Here is a 15,048-nt window from a genome sequence, read left to right as displayed (position 1 = left end):
ACATATGGAAGGATGCTCTTCCCAGACTACAATTCGGCTTTCAATACCATCTGACTGGCAAAGCTGATTGGGAAACTGACAGACCTTGCAGTTCCTAACGCCATCTGTAACTGGACCTTGGACTTTCTCACTGACAGACCTTGGAGTTCCTAACGCCACCTGTAACTGGCACATCAGACACAAAGCCCAGCGCATCCTCAGGGAGTCACAGCACCCAACACACTCTCTGCTTAGGCATAAATACTCAGCATATAACCTGAGACACTGCGGGCCGGACAGTATCATCACACACAAAGCTGGACAGTATAATCAGAAGATAGAGAGCTCTGAAGATAGAGAGAAAGAAATTACTTTCTCAACCGGGGACCAGTGTGACTAACTGTTGGGGACAAACACACGTCTTCGTCCTCAAACTTAAACATGCATGTGGTATCTGTAATAAAACATGCCCTTTTATGTAGTGTTGTGCCAGAGCAGTCGGGAGATACTGATGTGGTACATGAAACTGAAAAGGAATAAATCATGTCAATGTGATAATGGCATCACGGATTACTTGGGCATTAATAAAATGAAATGGTTTTCGATTAACAAATGTTGCTTAATTAGCAGTCATTTCATTGTCTGTATCTACTGCTATATGCTATACTGTTGTGTATTTGATAAATAAAAACTTTGATTTGATTTGAGGTGCCCTTATCACAATGTCAGTGCAGTCGAATGCCCTGATTACATTTAGAAAAAGAGACTTCACTGCAAATGTACATTTATATGAGAAGTGAATTATGAAATGCTAAATAAAATAAAATAATTCCAAAATACATATAACTTGATTTAATGTAAATTTAAATATTTGTAATAACAACTCATACTTTATTGATCCCTATGGAGAATTATTTTTTTCACCTCTCCCAACTTGCTCTCTGTAGGTACCAGCAAGCTTGGCTGTGAAGGGCAGCCGCCCACAGCAGGACCCAGAGAGCTGGCAGTTAAGGGCAGCCGCCCACAGCAGGACCCAGAGAGCTGGCGGTTAAGGGCAGCCGCCCACAGCAGGACCCAGAGAGCTGGCGGTTAAGGGCCTCGCTTAAGGACCTGCAGACATGCCGAGGCTGGGCATGAACCTGCAAATTTCAGCTCACAGACACAGAGGCTTAGCCCAGAAAAATCCACTTTTGGCCACAAACATAGATGAAGTTTCCCTCTGGACCCTTAAACTCATCTAACTGGGTAAGTCTGACTTTCAGTTGAGGTACAGATATAAATACAGCAGTTATGTCTTTAAGTAATTAATAGTGCATCATTGTGTGTGTGACGTCACTCAAAGTCACTCCACCTCCTCATACTACAGTGGGCACAGCTGGTATCTTTATGATTCCGGCACCACAAGCGTATACCATGTAATCCATTATACGGTGCTATATTGCTGTTTGATCATCTCCTGCACTCTCAGCTGTGGTTTTCCCAAGTGCAATTTTTCTCAGTGCAATATATTTATTTATTTATCTCGTGCAATATTTCCCCTATACTTTTACATTGTGTACTGTATTGCTATATATTACTTATTTCATCCACTTTCTTTACTGAGGCTTCTGTAGGAGGATCCAAACATCATCTCATTGTACTCATACCGTGACAATGAAGATATCTTATCTAACAGTCCACAAATTAAGCACTGGTAGAAACCAGCATTAAGGAGCAATACCGCCACCTACTATAATGGAGAATAAATCAGGTACTTACTGACACAGGATTATTTACAATATTACATAGGTGTATTATTAAAATGACATTGATATTTCCTCTTTCTAAAATATCATCATATGTCAATACCAGTACATCATGGCACCCCTAACCCAAGTAGACTAAAGTACAAATCACAGCCAAGCACAATGTAGTTTGCATAATAGCAATCACACTGCCGCAAACAACCCTTAATTCAGCTCGGGACTATTCTCTGGTTTTGACCAGAGTACTTCAAGGCTAATTACCTCATATGCAAGAAGCCTTGTCTTTCAAAATCAGCACTATGGCATACACCTCAATACACTGCTCCTGTGAAGAAATCTACAGGTCAGCAAAGGACAAGCTGCAGATTTGCTGCTTGCTGCACAGTAATTGCCCTTTCTGCATGCTAATTATAAATCTCAGCCTTATTTATATGCATTACAGTTTAATTCAGAAGGCGCAGAACCAGGCTGACTTCCACTGGCTGCCGTTTTATGGTCGGTCAGGCAACAATACAGTGGTCCACTTATTTACAGATCGTTTCCTGGAGACCACGGAGCAGGTCAACAAAGATGCAAGCAATTCTCCCTAATTTGTGCACTACATTAACATGATCAGGCAAATGTTTGACTCACCTGCAAGAATAATGATTTCAGTTTTCATTCAGAGATACCATTTCTATCACCCACTTTGATCCCTGCGATTGTATTGAGGGAGGCTATAACCTCAGCTGAACCAAAATGGATGTAATGAAAGCACTGAGGAACAGTACACCGCAAGATCAAAGGTAATCCCTCAGTTCAGAACAGGATGGGCCCACTTGGAATAAGAATGGATGAGAGAGATGACCTGCGGGTGAGATTCGCGAGCATTGGCGTCAGATTAAGTCAACACTTTGGAAGAAATGCGGAGGCATGAAGCAGAAGCAGCTTTGACCTAGATAAACCAGGATAGCTTTCATTCATGGCTTGGCAGACAGTGAACATACTCTGTGGTTAAAGACAAACAGACCTGAACACATTTACACATTTACAGACCCTTCACCTCCAGCAAGCTGCCTACCTATAATACACCTACAGTACAGCTGTGGTCAATATCTGGCAAACTGGAATGAAAACATCACTACCCCCCCCCCAACCCCCCCAAGTTCAGTAGTCCTTTAAGCAGAAACTGAATTTATGACCTTCTGGAACCTGGAGTGAATTCTGCTGTGCATTATTTACTGTGCTTCCAGTTCACAAAAGGTAATAAAATGTGCTGCTTGGAGCTTCTGCAGGTACACCTCACTGCTACAAGGGAATCAGAGTGAAATTCTTATTGCCACTGAGGAATCACACCAAGTGTCTGTGTCTTTAAATGTAAATTGCTGCAGGGACACTGCAGTAACACTACTGGGTAGCTAGGTCATTTACTTAGGGAAAAGATGATAAAAACCTTAACTTAATGTGTCTGAATAAATGCTGTGTGTATGAGCATATAAGTGTACAAGTTGTATATAAACTTATAATATGAATTCCTTTAGTTGTGATCCTGACCACTACATAGATTACCCCTCATTACATAACAGGCAAAGACTGCAGCACACCAAACTTGTACCATGCCAAATCTGCTGATGTACAATTAAGAATCAAGCTATAAACTAATACATTAAAAAAGTACAAGAATGCAGAAACGATCGTATAAGTTATTGGGTGTAATTTTTGGTGCAGGCTAGGTTTAATTATCTCACGCCTACCCTGGGGTCAGATTGACCCCAAAGGCACATGTCAGGTAACTTCTCATACAAATATAATTATTGCAGGAGCGTGTAAGAGTTATACCAGAACTAGAATGAAGATCAACTGAAATTAAATGAAAAAATTTCTGATTATCAGATGTCACACAGTTGTAACAGAATCTCAGATGAGGTGCATTATAGATGAATCATCACTAAGCAGAGCAACAGAGAGAGTGTGTGTGTGTGTGTGTGTGTGTGTGTGTGTGTGTGTGTGTGTGTGTGTGTGATGCACTGATCCGAATATTGGATCTGTATCGGCACCGATCCAGCCCTATTAGACGGATCGGGTATCGGCCGATACTTCCTTAGAAACTTATTTAGTTTTCAGCAGTCTGTAAAAAGATAGCTCATAATTCTTGTTAAGTCAATTTATATAATCAATCTCATGACAATCCTTTCCTATTTTAAATGTTTTTGCAGCATTCAAGCTGAACGCTAACGCTGCCACTCAGTGGGTGGGAGCGCAGTGACGTCATGCACATACTCTTTGTAGCAGGAGAAGCGTAAGAACATCAGAAAAGAGGTTGAAGATCTGGGAGTATTTTACGCATTTATCAGGTATCAAGGCGATTTGCACTCTGTAAAAAAGTTCTGAGAGGTGGAAATAGCATTTTAGTGGAAAATCCCACTAAACAAAGCGCACACAATTGTGCGAGACAACGCAGCATCGGCAGTAATGATGACACTGTACTGTTCCGTTGTGGTTAAGAGGGAGCTGAGCCAGAAGGCAAAGCTCTCGATTTACCGGTTGATCTGTGTTCTGACTCTCACCTATGGTCACAAGTCTTGGGTAGCGACCGTAAGAATACAAGCAGCAGAAATGAGTTTCCTTCGCAGGGAGTCTGGGCTCAGCCAGCAATGTATGATTTGGGAGTCGCTAGCTTGGGCTGTTTTGTGCACTCGCTGCAGCTTGTGATACAGGAGGGGCTGCTATCGCAAAGTTGTTTACAGCTAAGCATTGCAGAGGCCCCAAAAATGCTTTAAACAAGATGTACAAGCAAGGTGAACAGTACGTTCTATATCTCTCTACTAGCCTACTTAGATTTTTTTGGCATACGTTTTTTTCATTTGTATTTACTAGTTTAAAGATAGTAATATAAAGTTTAAACACATACACACATACATATATACACACACACACACACACACACAAACAAACACACACGATAAGATTGTGGATTGTGATCCTGCCTGAAAATAATTGTGATGTGATATTTTTACCGTATTGCCCACCCTAGCAGCACCTCCACAATCATTAGTGCACCAGACATCCAGGAAGATTCAGAACTGCATGTCAATAAGCGTAAAGTTCAATCTTGATATTCTATGCATTGCCACAAAAGTATGAGATAAGTCTCACTTAGCAGTTGTCCATTCAAAATGCAGGGTGTCAGAGATAAACATTCCAACAGTCCCTTTTCTAAAGGCCAAAATACAGGTAACTGCACAGCCGGTCAATGTGACAGCAATTCCGGAAGGTACTATAATAGTTTATTTTGGATTACAGCGCTGAAGAGGATATTGGCTACATTAATTTGGTGACTAGTTAAAGTTTTATACATTTTAAAAGGCCAGATACAAATTTGCATTTAACAGACAGAATCTACAAAACCCTCTGCATCGGTGTGCTGAGACTGCCCCAGACTGTCTGACCCTAAGTCTCAACCAAGACCTTAGTTGTCATGTATGTCTTATCTGTACCAGAGAAAACTGAAATTAGGACACAGGAAAAGTGACACTAAGAATGGGTTCAGGACACGATGCCATGACTCTGACCCTCCTTAACATTGTCAGAGGTATTGTCTAGCCCAGGGTTATTCAACTCACGGTCCTCGAGGTCTGAGCACTGCTGGTTTTCCAGCCTTCCTTTACCTGTCAGTCAGGTGTGAAGCCTCTGACCAATCAGAATCAGTAATTATTAAACAACTACCTGGGAGAACTGAAAACACGGCCTGGATTTGGAATCGAGGTCCAGAGTTGAAGAACCCTGGTCTAGCCATTCATTTCTTTGTATGCCCAAACCTCAATGCCTGCAATTCAAATACAATAATTACATCAATTCTTCAACAAATCTCTTAATGAGATTTATCCCAGATTTGGTAGCCAATGATTGGTTTTCCTAGGCCCCTGCCTTCAACTGCTACCTGATCTACACTGCACCCAACCCCCACTGCTCCTCCTGCAGGTGATGGGCAACAGGAGGGCACCCGCTTGGCCGGAACCCGTGAGAAGACACCCGGCCACCAGGCACTCACCTGCAAGCTCCCACCCCTCTGGCCTGGCTCCAGGGTGGGACCCCAGTCTCCCCAATCCAGGCGGGATCAAATCTCCTTTATGGTAATCCTTGTGGAGGTGTTCTGAATCACACTTAGTCCAGCCACTCACCTAGGACCATTTTGCCTTGGGAGACCCTACCAAAGGCAATTGCCCCCAAGAACATAGCTTCTAGGATCACAGAGGCACAGAAAACCCTCCAGCACCATACGGTGGCTTGGTGGACTTCAGAACCTCAAATACAAGGGGAACAATGCAGATTCCATCCTGGTTGTACAGCACTGGACCAGCTCTGCACCCTCATAAGGATACTGGAGGGGTCCTAAGAGTTTGCCCAACCAGTCTACATGTGTTTTGTGGACTTGTAACAGGCATACTACCATTTCCTTCAGGGGGCCCTGTTGGGGGTGCTTCAGGTATATGGGGTACGGGGTCCACTGCTGTGGGCCATCGAGTCCCTGTATAACCAGAGCAAGAGTTTGGTTCACATTGCCAGCAGTAAGTCAGACTCATTCCCACTGGGTGTTGGACTCCACTAGGCTGCCCTTTGTCACCGATTCTGTTCATAACCTTCACAGACAGAATTTCTAGGCGTAGCCAAGGAGCAGAGGGAGTTCAGTTTGAGGGCCTCTGGATCTCTGCATTTTGCAGATGATGTGGTGCTGTTGGCGTCATCGGGCTGTGACCTGTAGCTTTAACTGAGGTAGTTTGTAGCCAAGTGTGATGCAGTGGGAATGAGGATCAGCACCTCCAAGTCTGGGGCCATGGCTCTTAACCGGAAAACGGTGGATCGCCCTCTCGTGGTCATTGATGATTTACTGCCTCAAGTGGAGAAGTTTAAGTAAGTATCTTGGGGTCTTGTTCTTGAGTGAGAGAAGAAGGGAGCAGGAGACTGACAGATGGATCAGTCCAGCATTGGCAGTAATACTGTTGATCTAAGTTCCAACCGTCACCTATGGTCATGAGATATGGGTAGCGACTGAAAGAATGAGTGGATACAAGCAGCAGAAATGAGTTTCCTTTGCAGCGTGTCTGGGCTCAGCTGCGATTTACTTTACGTAAAGTAATACATACACAATGTGACGCGTAGGCAACTCAAGCGGCGTACAGACTGTACTTGCACATGTAGTTTACATCTATATGGAGGGTTAAAGGTCATGTCCACCAGGGGGCAATGTCAGAAAACCATCTTTGTACTTCGCTCTGCCACATATCACTTTACTACCCCATGTGGAATTTGGCATGGTATGTATACATTTCTGCAAAAATAAATATAAATTTCTGGTATGCAAAATACTTCAAAATAAATAAATGTCCCACAAACACGCCTATTTATGAGTGATTTAAATTCTCTCTCTGCGAATTTTATAACCAAGATTTGTAAATATCAGACCTGTATTGAAAAATAAAGTTGCTTATGAAAGTTGGCAAGTCAGAATTTCAAGTTGGAATTTCACTGTATTTCATACACATGATACTGCTTTCTTAGAAACTTAAACTGCCATTAAATTTTGAAGATGCTGAACACAGAGGGACACAATATTGCTTGCAATATGTTCTCTCTTGCCTCTGAAAAGTTCTTCCAGCCATTCACTCAAAAAAAATCAGATGTTACTCCAATACTAACTGCTGTGTATATAAACACATAGTCCTGTGATAAAGGGTGACCATAGTGCCACCCCAATCTTTGGTGGTACTGTATCTCACGTACTCGTCTCTTTAGCTCCTTGCATAGGTGCACCTACGACATGTGGAATGAATGCAAAGTGCGGCAGCCATGATGTGTGTGCGTATGCATTGTGAGCATCAAGTATAAATCAGCCCTTAGAGACAGGGTGAGGAGCACAGACATTTGGGAGGAGCTCAAAACAGAGCTGCTACTCCTCTGCATCGAATGGAGCCAGTCGAGGTGGTTCAGGCATCTATCTAGGATGTCTCCTAAACACCTCCCTGGGAAGGTGCTTCCGACATATCTAACTGGGAGGAGGCCCCGGGGCAGACCCAGGACACACTGGAGAGATTGTATCTCTCAGCTGGCCTGGGAACACCTTGGTATTCCCCCGGAGGAGCTGGAGGAGGTGGCTGGGGAGAGGGAGGTCTGGGCCTCCCTGCTTAGACTGCTGCCCTCATGACTCAGCCTCTGATAAGCAGCAGATCATGGTTTGATTGGAGGCATTTATCCCTTCAAGTATGTTCTCTATGATGCAGCCCATGGCAAAACCAACCCTTTGCACAAACCTCATACATGATGCTGGCTTTGTATCTGCTCCATAAATCCTCAATGAAAGCGTTATTTGCTTGCCGAGTTTGTGCCATTTCGGTCATATAAAATTCATCTAGAGCCCCATGCCAGCAACATATGAGATAAAGTTACACAAATGAAGCAAACTTGTAGTGTGCCAGAGCATTTATTTTTAACCTAGACTCTCTTTAACAACATAGGGAATAAATTTAGCGTGTTCCTGATCTACAACACTCCAGTGAATTCCTTTCTGCATTTCACAGCATTGTTAGCAGCTCCAAGGCCCAGCGCTTAAGTTGTAACATTGTAATTATAGAGGAATTTGTCTGCGAACAGAAGGCACAGGAAAGTGCCCCAGGAAATGCATAGGAGTTCCCCAAGTACTGAAACATTTGTGTAGCTCAACATACTTCCAGGCACTAGGGGAAATACAACTGCAGCATTCGCAAACTATCGAAAGCACCTTTCCCAGCAACCAACACTAAAATCCATTAGGATTCTGTAAACTAACTTGGCTAGCAGAAAACATCTGGTTCAATAGCAATAATAAAAATGCACTGTCACATTAAGGACTGTGCAGAATTAGCGATGCAGCCTCAGACCTGGCAAGTTTTACTGCTGACCCATATAACTCCTTCCATGGAGTCTGTATGCTCTAGCCTCTCGTGTTCACATAGGTACTGAGTTGTGGTGTGACGGACCGTAGCTGATGTAGTAAATTTTCATTAGGAATGCATTAAAATAAACTGTGTGGATTTGATAGCATTAGCCTTGGCATTTTTAGTAGAATCGGCTTTCTTCTTTCTCATGACAAACGCTGTTTATTAAACAGAGAACGCAAAGAATCCAAAATCAAAATATCTGGCTGATATTCTGGGCTAGTGGAGATACAGCTGGGCTGGTGAGGATTGTTCTCCAGCAGCCTGTAAAATTAACCTCAAGTAGTGAAAAGAAATACTAACGGAATCAGGCTGGGTCACGAAAGTGTTGTGAAACTGATACAAATCGGGCACCGCCGTAAAATTTGCGTGAAGCGTAATGCTGCACATGCACAGACGTGTGAGGTACAAATACAGCAGGTTGTATTTGTCAGTTCAAAAGCGCAAGGAGATGATGTCATTAACTGAACACCAGTCAAATATTACATGGTACAAAACGATATGGAAATAGTGAGAAATATGCCAGTTTTGTCTCATCCAGTTATTTTTATACAGATGAATGGAGAGGATTCTAACGATTATGCAAAAAATAATCGCAGTCGGGTTCATATAGTCATGATCAGGTGATTGTGTAATAATTGTGTCAGGCGTATAGCCAGCTAGCATTGCAATCTCCTGCCATACAGTCATTTTCTAGCTAATCTTGCGACTTTAGTAGCATGCGGCTCAGTGGACTAAGCCTGGTCGCCAATTCAAACCCGGCCTCAGCACGTCTGCGGGTCCTTGAGCAAGGCCCTTAACCCCCAGCTCCCTGGGGGCCCCAACAGGTGGCTGCCCTTCACAGACAGCTTACTCTACAAAGAGCATGTTGAGGGAGGCGTGAAGACAATTTCCCCACGGGGATCAATAAAGTATCAATTAAATTAAATTAAAATGAAATTTAATTATTTAGTGTACATATAAGTGGCTAACCTCTTAAAAAGGTGTACAGTTGTACAACTGAAAATTTAGATTTTTTGTGAAAAAAAATCCTAACATTATTTTATACTAAAATAATAAGTAAATTTGTAGTCTCATTGGCTGATCTGTAGTCTAGCTCCACTTAGCTCTTAACCCTATGTAAAGTTATTTTAATTTTTTACCCTTAACCCATGTTTATAATGTTAATGAGTGATTTGAGGTTAGAGAGGTTGGCTGTTGGGTTTGATTGTATTTATGTTAGCCTTTTGACTTAAGCTATTTATTCGTACTTGCTTGAAGCAGAGGCAGGAGTTCCAGTTCTGTAGCACAATGACTGTAATGGCAAATAATGATTACGATGATATCTATTGTTGTACTTTGTTGAGCCACTTTGCAATTTTCTTTCACCTTCTCGCCTTTGCTCTTTCTGTATTATGGCTATATAATCACTGAATCAAATATAATTTGCTTTCTCATAGTTCTACAGTACAAATGTGGTTCGTTTGCCTTTGCATCTTGGGGAGGGAATCCCTGCCGCAAGGGGCTGATATTACAGTACAATATAATAATACAGTAGAAATATACCAATGTACAGTAAATTACTGTTTAGTAGTGATACAGAATTGTTCTATATAATGTAAATTGCATTAGTCTGCAACATACTGTAAATATACAAAGAAAGTCAGATATTCAGAAACTGGGTTTATTTGCAAATAATTTCTGATTTTAGCTGCAGTATTTAAGTTAATTCAAGTTTTAAATCATATTTTACTAGATAGTAAAATGCTTTAGGTCAATGGTGTTAACCCTGACATTTCGTTTATGTACATCTGCCTGCCTTCTTAACCCGGCATTCCGTGAAAAAAAGGAATCCATAATCTCAGTAAGATACTCCCGGTAAAATAAAATGTACAACTGGACACCCAGACTGTTCAACAAAACAAATGAAACAAGAGCAAAACTTCTGAGTTTTGCCTTATGAAATATTAATCAGGACCATGGTACTGTTCCACTCAAGATCCCTTAATCAGAAAAATAATTCCTTTGGTGAATGTAGTCATTAATTATTTAAATAAAGGAAACCGCGCAGCAAACCCACCTCTCAGCTTCAGAGAGGCTAAAAAAAAATCACCTGAAATTCAGCTCCACTGGGGGAATATAAAATCTTAATGAAGTCAGCAAAATCAAACAATAAACAAGTGCAATAACTCTATAGGCTTTAGCAGTGATATTCCCCAAGAATAAAAATTACCACAATTACCACAAATGAAATAGGCTAGGGAGGACAAGAAAAGGCAGCATCACCCAGAATTAACAGTGAAAAAACATATCTGTAGTATTACAATCCTTGCTAAAAAAAAAATTAAAAAAAATAAAATAAAAACTACCCACGTCCATTCAACAGCTATGAATGTATCGATTTCTTCAATCTGACTTGATCCATGTACCTGATGTTATACTCTATAACAATGGCTCCTACAAATATGACCAGAATAATTGGTAAATATTTTCACATCCATCCATCTTTGAAGCACTGACCCACCTTGGGGTTTCATGCAGCCTTCCCAGGGTGCAAAGGGCACGAGGCAGAAGTACACCCTCAATGGCAGGTCATCCACTGCAGGGCACGTACACTGACACTCAGAATCATACAATTTGGCCAATTTATTGACGCCATTTAACTTTACTGCATGTCTTTGGATTACTGCAGGAAAGCAGAGGAGCCACAAAAACCAAATCAACACTGAGCAAGCATGCAGACTCTACACACATGGAGCAGAAGAGGGATTCAAGCCCACAAGCCTCGGTGAGGGGACAGGGCTGTGCACTGAGCCACCATGTCGACTTAATTTCATTGCAGCCAAAGAGAAATCAGTGCCACGTTCATGCAGTTATGGCTAGTCGCTAATCTTTTAATCAGTCATTATAATTAAAATGTAGATGGTTCTCACAGTCTTTCCAGCTCAAAACTGAACAGGCGACCAATGAAAGAGACACAACAAACCCATCCAGTGTTTCATAGCCATTTTGCTTAAAGCAAAGGGCACAGAAGGCAGACATCTGAAACAACTGGGTGAAGACAGCAGCTGGAGGACACTGCGAGAACTGAACACACAGCTGGACGGCTGCGGGGTCACTGAGGTCACTGAACAGGCCCTTCTGGTTTGGTGACATCGGTGTAATAACTCAGCAATACCTACATTTACACAAAACAATCTAAGCAGCTGTGCATTTCATTGACCAAGCTGAAGAAGCACAGGTCACAGGCTCCCACTTACTGTATCCGTATCAAAGCCAGTGTGAGTTTCTGGGTTGATGGACCAAACCTGTACAATAGTTTCAATGTGATGTTATGTAAAGAATCTGAAGAGTGGGCAGTGGAACGGTGCAGACGACAGTGATCTTAGTGGCATCTGCAGAGGTGTCATCTGACCATTTTCGCCTTTTCCCTTCCAGACCACGGAGACTAAGCCAGCAGTCATTGAAAGGTTGTGGCTTTCTCAGTTGCTTAATTGACCACGGGTCACAATAATCAACCAGCTATACTTTAGCTTACATTTCATTTATGCAACTTAACTTTAAAATGTTTCCTTTAAAACACATTTACATTAGCACAAGTAATTAGCAGACACCTTTATCCAAAGCAGGGTTTGACAGTCACTGGAGCAATTTGGACTTAGGAGCCTTGTTCAAGGGTCCAATGGTGACATCAGTCTGCCAGCCGTGGGGTTCGAACCAGTGACATTCTGATCACAGGTACTGCATCTAACCCAAGGAGCCACATGCCACACACCACCCCCCAAGGATACATGCATAATCAGGTCTGTCACAAAAATGTGATATAAAGCAGGATATGCAGGTAGCATTAAGAGGACCCTTATGAAAGACACCTAACCTTCATCTCTGGAGGAAAACATGTGCATACAGATAATCCGGCAGCCAGTGACAGTGAAGTGACAATTCCGTTCAATTAGCAGATGTGCGTCAAGGCAAACACTACAACAAATATGTGATCATCCATCATAAACAGTTTTGTGTTTCACATTCATGTCTTAATTGCAGGGTGTTTACAAAGGAGGGTGATCCCTTAATGTGCCAGAGACACTCCTAAACCAGCCACATTATATGGGATCCACCGCACCCTTCATCAACAGGTAACTAAATTGAAACAAAGTCACGATCAGGTATCTCCCAAACACCGACCTGACAAAGACAGTTAACCTGTGTATTGGTTATTTTTTGCGTTTTTTTTTTTGCTCCTCCCCTCCCCCCAACAGACCAATGCTTGACCCTTGTAGTAAAGCTAGTCCCTCCCCCACTCGAAACTCTGAACTACGCGTAGGGTCAATATATTTCTACTGGCAAAAAAAAAGAAACGATAATCGTGAAGGGAAGCAACTAGAACGCATCAAGAGATCTAAAATGGTCAGGAAACTTTGCACAAACCTTGTCTGATCTAAAATAAACATTTACGACCTTAAAACTAAAACCCGCCGTTTCAGTGTTTACACTCAACCAATGCAGACTGTAAGCCTATTAAAAGTAAAGGAGTTACATGCAATTATTGGCTTGTTAACTGCCAAGTCATTTACTAAAGGTTATATAATTAAAATACATACTCATTGAATATATTGCAAAGCGCAAACACACACGGTATTTTAGTTAGAATAGAGAAAGCAAATCTGTCGTTTATGAAAATGCATAATATAAAACCTTAATACACCAAAAAGTCTTGAGACTAAATGGGAAAAAAACACGGTGTCGAAAACTTAGGAGGGGGTGGGTGTTTATAAGTTAGTTACCTTAACGAGAGAGTGCGCCTCGGGTTCCCAACGCCTCTGCTTCCACTTGCGAGAGGAAACGGCTCCCCAACTTCAGAAAGCCGGTGCAGACTTTCCTTCCATACCGATCACTTGCTGCGGCTCAGTGTTGGATTCCCGAGTAATCCAGGCTGCCCGTAATCCACTGGGGAGGGGGGAGCACAGAAGGAGGGAAGTACCGGGCTTTGATGTCGGTTGATGTAGCAGACACCAGTCAGTGAGGAAATAGGAGGGTGTTTCTTTATTATTTATTGCTGGAGTTTTTTTTTCTCCTTTCAGATGCTCGAGCTACGGGCGATTGCAGCGTGCAGTTGACACTTTTGGGAGACGGAAGGCACAGTCAGTGACCTACAATTGGGAGGGGAGGGGAGGGGAGGGGAGGGGGGGACAAAAGGAAATCAGCAAATGACCTTAAAATTGCTATTTCTGTACTGAAATGTATCTCCACCCGAGAAGGCAGTGAGGTTTTCTTTTAAACATTAACAGCATTTGAATAAGACGTCGCAGCGACCAAATGAAATTAAATCGGCGTTTCCCTAATGACAATGATCACTGTTGGCTTTTGTCTTTGCTGACGTTTTGTGTAATGCGAAATGCGCCCCATCTTTCTCACTTGAACTCCACTGACAACCAGAATTACTGAGGACACTGCAGAAGTTATGTAAAATATATCCCACCCCTATACACCGCCGCTGGTGATTTCTATTGCTGATATCATCGCAATATTATCGTTAAACAACGCGTTCAGACGCATAATTCAAAGGAATAGTCCCCACAGACAAACTGCGATAACAAATAACCACATGTGACATTTAATCGATTTGAAGAGGTGGGATTTACTGGTCTGGATATGCCATTATCAGCCATTACATAACCAAAAATAAATGACAAATCAGGTTTTACCGATGAATTGATAATCACAGCGTGTAAGTTACATTTCTAGTCCAGCGTGAAAATGCAACACTGTTAATTGGTTTTCAAATAATTTATCCATAATTCATTACATAGCAAGCCTTTAATTCAGGTTTACATTTACATGAGCTTATAAAAAGCCATTATAACTTAAATCTAAGCATGATGCAACGTTACCTTGTATTTGGCCTCTGCCGACTTCCCTTCCCCCACGAACCCCCTGCGCGTTGAGAGCTCCGTGTTTTTTTTTTCGCCTGCGCGGTCACATTGTGGCTGATTAATTCTCCCTTCGGCTTGCCCAGTCATTCAGATTTGGAAAGTAAATAACAAGTTGACATCATTACGGCTCTGCATTAGTGTGACACGTCCTTACCAACTACCGTACTCCCCCGAGTAGTCGCGCATTCGCACGGTCTACAAATGCCGAACTAGGTACATGTCCGTTTGGCTTTTGCAGCGCAATCACTTAAGTGTCGAATGTCGATTTTGTCTGTTTTCCATGCAAGAACCCAAATGTTATTTCTGATATTGTTCGTTGAACTGACGTGAAAACTCAGATTCGAAATGATCCAAAACGTTGTCCACGGCATTCAAGTTGACCCAGGTACTTTGCTAGAGCGATCAAGGTGTTAAGGACCTTTCCTAATGGTGCAGCAGCAGTTTCCACATAGAAAATTATAT

The 15,048-nt window shown here is 42.2% G+C and overlaps 1 protein-coding gene across 1 annotated transcript in view; it reads right to left on the bottom strand.

Annotated features, from left to right (window-relative positions):
- Positions 1 to 14,694, bottom strand: part of LOC111851508 (F-box-like/WD repeat-containing protein TBL1X) — a 35,687-nt gene extending 20,993 nt beyond the window's left edge. The window contains exons 1-2 of the mRNA XM_023826498.2: positions 14,545 to 14,694; positions 13,438 to 13,803 (exon numbers count right to left, since the gene is read on the bottom strand). The gene's annotated coding sequence lies outside the window, so the exon portion shown is untranslated. The remainder of the gene's footprint in view (positions 1 to 13,437; positions 13,804 to 14,544) is intronic.
- Between the last annotated feature and the right edge of the window lie 354 nt (positions 14,695 to 15,048).

The sequence above is a fragment of the Paramormyrops kingsleyae genome, chromosome 16 (assembly GCF_048594095.1).
Source record: "Paramormyrops kingsleyae isolate MSU_618 chromosome 16, PKINGS_0.4, whole genome shotgun sequence".
NCBI classification, from domain to species: Eukaryota; Metazoa; Chordata; class Actinopteri; order Osteoglossiformes; family Mormyridae; genus Paramormyrops; species Paramormyrops kingsleyae.
This window is presented reverse-complemented; position numbering and strand designations above follow the sequence as displayed.